The sequence below is a fragment of the Rhodnius prolixus genome, unplaced genomic scaffold (assembly GCF_049639745.1).
Source record: "Rhodnius prolixus isolate KJV_2025 unplaced genomic scaffold, Rpr scaffold_6, whole genome shotgun sequence".
NCBI classification, from domain to species: Eukaryota; Metazoa; Arthropoda; class Insecta; order Hemiptera; family Reduviidae; genus Rhodnius; species Rhodnius prolixus.
In genome coordinates this window covers 26452566-26459735 of record NW_027411634.1, presented here as the reverse complement: position 1 = coordinate 26459735, position 7170 = coordinate 26452566, and the positions used below count along the sequence as shown (strand labels likewise).

Below are 7170 nucleotides of genomic sequence, written 5' to 3'. Positions count from 1 at the left end.
TGGAGTAACAGTTTGACTTTCTAGTTTTAAAGTTGAAATAGTCAACTGGTATCAAATATGTAAGACCACATCACATTACACGCTACCACTTATAATTTCCTTGTTCCATTTCCAGATTACTTTTGTCACCGACTAAATCATTAATGGCTCTGAGACTTCCTTGAGGTCTGAAGATCATCATGATCTTTCATGCAGAGAGTGCTGCTGCTGTTGGGTTATTTTTCACCTGCTCTTCACGCACCAATTAATAATTACCAACATATATACTTCTATATATTAAATAAAGATTGTAAATTACTAAATAAAAAATATATATATACTTGTATTCTTCTGTCTCTTAAAGTAATATAATTTATTAATTTGGTGAAGAGTAGTATGTTGATAGAGCTCTAAATGGGGTTTGTAAATGAGCATAGGAGGATACATTAACGTATATAATAAATTTTTTTCTCTGTTTCGAATAGTTCTAAACTAAAGAACTAGAGTCCTCTGTCTGCATTACACCAGCATCAAATACTATTTATTCATTCAATTATTTCTAACTCATGTTTGAAACTCATCAGTTTGTGTTAATCGCCAAGTAAGCTGGACAATATACAAAATTTGTAAATAATAAGCATCTGTGATATTTTCGGTAGCAACTTAAGTTCAAATTTGTATTAAGAATATTTCAATCACCTTTATTTTTTATTATTATTTTTTTGTCACATAGTTGTTCAAGAATCTCGCAAGCAATTAAGAAATAGATTAAAAATTAATTTTTTTAAGTTTATACTGAAAGTTCTGTAAAACTTAGTAAATAAACTAAACAATAAAATTGAAAAACTTCAATAACAGTTTTAAAGGGATGACAAATATGATTTTGATGCAATTCCAATAATCTTGTTATCCTATTCTTGTTATTATTAAAATATTCTTGTGTAGTATAAATTATAAAACTGGTGTAACTATGTGTCTTGAAATACATAAAAATAGTACAATTTTAGCTATTGTCAGTTTCATGGCTTGTAACGTATATAGCTACCAACACTGAAAAAAAAAAATTATTATTAAAGTATTATAATTTACAGCGACATGCTTGATTTGCACAATACCCAATTAAAAATTTAATACGAAATTTTTGTAAATTTCTTCATAAGATTATTTTAAACACTAATTATAGCAATCTTTATATTTTAATTTAACGTTTTTGTTCAAGAATCATTTAAGAATCATCTTCACAAGAAAACTGAATTAAGTGACAAGTAGACCGTACCGGGCTAAGAACACCTGAGACTCGCATGAAATTCCACCAAATCACTTTCATTCTGGTTTACAAAAATATTTAAAAATTATAAAATTCACGGCTTGCAGAAAAATGAAGTTGTCTGGATTGAAAGTTTATTAATTAGGATTGAAATTAAATTAGCATTTGAATGTTTTTATTGCTATTTAAATAATTGTGCTAGAAAAATTCTTTTCATGGCATTAAAAAGTACCATTTCGGTGCAGTTTTACAATCTTTAAAATCTTAGTTACGGTTAAATTTATTTAAAATTCGGAATTTGGAAAGTTTTAATAGTTTCGAAGCTTAGAATTAAAATCCTAGAATGGTATTGAATGAATTTTCCATGATTGAACATTTCTTTTGCGCATCAATAACTATGGGTCAATAGCAATGATTTTTTTGAAGTGAGTGCTTGAGGAAAATTTCAGAACATGAAAGATTAGTGGTTAACATCGGCGTATTGTTTTTTGCAATCACTTGAATAGCCTCTCTTTTTTAAAATAAAGTTTAAGAATAAAGTTCTTCTTTTTTTTTCTTTATACTCTCATTCTGAAGAATTAGTTCATAAATAAACACCTGTAACTTCAAAGATACATTCAGTGACTTTAGGTAATGTTTTGAACTGGGGTGGCCGGGTAAAACCGTGATTCATGACCTTTCATAAAAATAGTCTAAAAGCTATAAATACAATATGCAGTATTAAATGCTATTATTATTATTAATAATGATTTAAGGTGCGTCAACATTTGAGGTTAGCTATTATTTATTTTTAATATAGTTATTTTTTATCAATATTTACAGTCTGGTAAATTAAAATAAAGAATAAAATATGCAAGATAAGAGAGTATATCCACGTACATAGTAAATAAAATAGTATGCAATAGTTATCTGTATGATCTACAAAATTAATTAAATTTGTTAATAAACTGAATTTTTATAAGATTTAGAAATTATATATTAACAAATTAAATATAAAACAATGTTATTAATCATTAATAATCTATACTATCACATTAATCATAAATTATTTGGAAATGTGTTTGGACAGGAGATCTGTTTGGGAAATTGAGATAAAATTAAATTACTTTTCTACACAAATGACATTGTCATATTCGCTCCTAATCCTTTTATCTTGCAAAGGATGATTAATTTTTTGTTGTTGTTGTAACTTCATTGTTTTAGTTTAAATTTGAAAATAAATTTGCTTAATCAAAGATAATGTTTAGAAACAGAGGCCGAAGTGTGAATAATTAGTGGTTAACAATTAATTGGTATAGAGATTTGATTGAAGTGGTTAACGGGTATAAATATTCACCAACGTAATCAATGATGAAAAATGATGCGGAGGTGGTAAGCAGAGCTAAATTGGCTTTGAATACAGTTTAGCATTCTATGTGTATGTTATTTCACAAATTATTAACCAGTAAGTTATTTCATTTCCCACAAAGTTGAAGAATCTTTAATTTAGTAAGTATGTAGTGCAGATCTCGGCTTTTCTGAGGAAATCTTTCCGGTAGTGAGATGTATTATATGTGTAATGTATAAAGAGATGTTTTCATGTATGTATTGTTGAGCCTATTCATCAGGAGGCTTTTCAGATTACCGCAGTACACATCTAAAGCATTTTTGTAACTTTCCTACCTTTACATTTACTTGAAGCTCCACTACAACTTTATAATAAAATTTAATCTCTTCCCAAAGTAGACTTCCTAAAATTCCAGCAGTACAAATAATAATTAAAGATTTATTTTGATTCTGAGAGATTAATAATTTTACAGCATAAATTTGACCTAAACAGAGTACTGGATAATGTTATAGTTATATAAACTTTATCTAAAAATATATGTCTGAAACATTAAAACATTTTAGAGCAAGATTATTATTTGTTGGGGGAAGAAGAAGGAAAAGAAGGATAGGATTCCTTTAAGTCTTTGTACCTTTGTATAATGGAAGGATTATACACTTCGCGGCCACCTGAGAGTGGGTTTGGATGATAATCTATCATAAGAGGTTGTTTCAAAAGATATTTTTGATGTATACTGGAATTATAAATAATTTTTCATGCAGGTTATCGGTTGTAGTGTGTTGAGGAAGGTTAGTCGCAAGTCTGGAAAATTTGTTCTGATCTGGAGTTTATTTTTGTTACCATAGTTCAGGTTTTAGGGCGAGGAGTAACATCGGCCTGTTGACCACTTTGTAGAGAAGTATTTCGACTTATACTTTATCCTGGACTTGTGTAGAGAAGGTTAATTGGTTGTTCAGAGATGAGCCAAGGTAATTTATGGAAATAATCCATGAGATCAAAGAATTTGTAGTGTTTAATACATATCTTTAGAAGAATAGGTCACCTTTAGTAGAACGTAAGGGGTTAGTTTTTTCAGAATTCATTTTAATTGTACGGTTAGTATCGAATTTTATATTTTTTTTTCTGCTAGTAATAGTGTCGATTCTCTTTCATGATTTGATAAAGCCACGTCTGCGCCGTACTGGACAGCGTTGAGGAAAAGTTTTTATGTAACTGATGAATAGGATAGGACCTGTGGGATGACCACGGTTGGATAGGAATGTTAAGAGGCTGAGTTTAGATGAAGGACAGACATTCTATAAGAGAGGCATGTGTATATTTTTATAAGGGTAGAGGAAATTTATACTCGTTGACGCCAAAGAGAAGCCCCAGACTACTAGCAGCACGCCATATAATTTCGAAGACTTTTTCTAAGGCGAGTAGAATTAGGCCAGTGTATTTTTTGTTGTAGAAGTTTTGGGCGACGTCGTTTACTTTTCTTGTGAGTTGGGATTCACTGAAAATACTTAATATACAGCCAAACTGTATTTAGTCAATATGTTGTTTGCAACAGAATGTTTAATTTACGTGCGAGGACTAATTTTTGAAGATTTTGATGACAGAGCTTAGTAATGAAGTGGAAAAGTTAGTTAGAAGGGAAAAAGTAAGTTAGACCGAATTTATGGATGAAGATAACCTTGAAAGTCCTCTTGTCTTAGGAAATTAGCAGTAAAAAAACCATAACTAACAGAAAAGTTAGAATTTTGTTGAAGAGATTAGTGAAATACTCTATGCCTTTAAGGAGTAGATTTTTTAGGATAGTTGAACTTCTGTCAGATCTTAATGAAGTTTCATATTTTTCTGGAACGAATGGCTACTAGGGAATTCGTTAGATATATTATAGTAAGTTTAAGAGTTCCGAGGGGTGACTGTTTTAATCAAGTGTTCTTTGCGAAAGTGGAGATGAGCTTAAATCGTAAGTTATGTTATAGTGGATAAGTAGAAAATCTGCTGAAGAGTTGGAATAAGTTTTGAAATAATTTACTATCTTTCAGAAAGAGCTGCTTTTGTGATAGAGTTGAGTGATGAAGTTTCACTATTCTTATGGTGCAATCGTTGGGTCAGTTTCTGTTATTTAGAGAACCCAAGTTTGTTTTCCAAAATAACTTCATTAGAAATAACTTTTTCACTTATTGATCATCAAATTTAGAGGGGATCTATTTAAACTGAGGTTGAACTGCGAATTGGGATAAAGATGATCTAAACCAATTTAATAATTTTTAGGCAAATCAGCTTTTTGGGATGCTAAGTAAACAAAGCATAACTGCAATAGTAGAATCACATTTACTAATTACTTTTAATGTTATAGGTTTTGAATGTTGAATAGCTCAAGCAAGCTTAAGTATCAATTAAAAGTAAACCGACATTGTAAAATTATCTCGTGAATCAATAATTCTAGCATGCTTAAACCAGAGATTTTACTTTAACTGACGTCTTTTTACTGAAAACTTGGTTTAATTTTTGTTTTAGGCCTTCTGTATTTAAAGATTAGCCAGAAACTTAACTTATACCTCGTTTTAATGCTACAAACTCACTCAATTCACATTTTTCTTTGCAATTATGTGAATAACTTCTGTATTAGATAATTTATTTTCTTCTTACTCAGCTTTGTGTTTATTTATTTATTATTTTTTAAAAGGATTGAGGTATGTTGTTATTTACTTAGGTTGAGGGAAAAGGAAAAATGTTTACTTATAAAATATATATCGTATATTGTTCGTGCATATTGTATCACTATGTACATTACATACAGCTAAAATTGTTCAAATTCTTTTTATAATCGGTGTGTTGATGTCAGTGAGTTGTCATTCAGCTTTAGAAACGCTGGTGAACTAATTAATAGTCTAAAAATGTCCACGCCTTGTGAGGCCTATAAATAATTATTAAACTTTAAGAAGAAGCAATATTAAAACGGAGGTTATTTGATCTTCAATTTCGTAACGTTTTGGAATTTACAATAGAATTTAATTTAAATGCCACACTTTCAACTAAAACTTACTTAAAGAGATAGCCACAAATATTGAGAAACATGCCATACAAATACAAAACAATGTGGCACAGCACACTCCACGCCTCTAAAATGTTTACTTTTTGCATTATTAAATATTTCGAATGAAATCATCAAAATTAATAAAAAGTTTGAATTAATTATCTTTACTCCATTATTATCTGGCATCCTAGCATTGATTGGTGATATTCAGCCACTCTGATTAGCAAATCATTGTTTTTGTTTTCAATCAATTTCATTCTTCTATTTCTGCAATTCTTTTCATACAAGTAGAAGAAAACTGGTAGAATTAAAAAATCAATTTCATATGGAAATAAACGTTACTATGACTCCCACTTAACTGTAAAATAAACTAAAACAGTAAAAATAAAGGTTATGAAAATTAAGCGTAGCTTTCCATAAGGTTGTACCCCTGCTAGGGTAAATCTTAAGAATAGCTCCCCGGAGGTGTGGCCTAATTCGAAGTGATTCTGATTCGCTGTTACTATAGAAACCGCCATATTCAAATATAAATATAAAACTATTTATTTTATATTTACACTTAAATCTAGCGGGTTATATGGTAACAGCGAATCAGAATCACTTCGAATTATTTATTTAGGATTGATATTTCTATTTAAACACCCCCTGATTTATTTATTTCTTAATGGGGGGCTTCGCCCCCACACCCCTTGATTTTTTTCTTAATGGGGGCTTCGCCCCCCATACCCCCTCCTAACCAACCTAATCACCCTCAATTTTTTAATTTGTGTCACAAGATTCATTACAATAATTACACAGAACAACACAAAAGAAACTTACCTTGTTCTGTGGAGTCCTTTTCCTGAGGAGGGTATACTTGTCTAACTCCCTCCAGAAAATCGAACAAAATTTTATAACATTCATTACTCCATCCTCACTCACACTACAATCATGCTTTAATTTAAAAAAAAAACTGCAAATTTAAAACGCTCATACTCATAAAGTTACAAAAAAAAAGGCACCTCAAGTCACAAACAAGGCACTCGCGGGAACTATTAATACATTAAACAGGAAGCAGTTACTATGCAGTAAGTGTACTGCGCTTGCCCGCGAAACATAAGAGTTACGAAATTCGCACAATCCGAAACAGTTCATTGGCGGGAAGTAGTTTAAAATCTCACCGGTAGGTGCGCTGTACTTCCCACTCCCTAAAAATAAACAGGCCACACCTCCGGGGAGCTATTCTTTAGATTAGCCCCTGCTAGATATTAAAACTGTCCGGTAGGACAGTTGTATAAGGATTAAAACTGTCCGGTAGGACAGTTGTATAAGGATTGATCGTCAAAAAGTGCACGAAAAAACGTAACGTTGAAAAACACCCAACTTTGACAATTTTTTTCTCTTTTTCTATAAAAGATAAAATTCCCAAATTTTCTTTAAAATATAGGGCAAACCCTCCTTTATAACTGTAATTTTTTTGCAACCACCCAGACCTAATAGATTTCGAGAAAAAAGTTGCCGAAAATGAGCAAAAACGGCATTTTCAGAAATTGTTGTTGTTGTTCTTCTTCTTCTTCTTCTTCTTGTTGT

The 7170-nt window shown here is 30.7% G+C and overlaps 1 long non-coding RNA gene across 1 annotated transcript; it reads right to left on the bottom strand.

The window, feature by feature from the left end:
- Window positions 1–362: 362 nt before the first annotated feature.
- On the bottom strand, window positions 363–6003 carry LOC141461176 (uncharacterized). Its single transcript, XR_012462639.1, has 3 exons — window positions 5770–6003; window positions 5611–5686; window positions 363–1029 (listed from the first exon to the last, which is right to left on the bottom strand). It is a non-coding gene; the product is annotated as an uncharacterized lncRNA (long non-coding RNA).
- Window positions 6004–7170: the final 1167 nt, after the last annotated feature.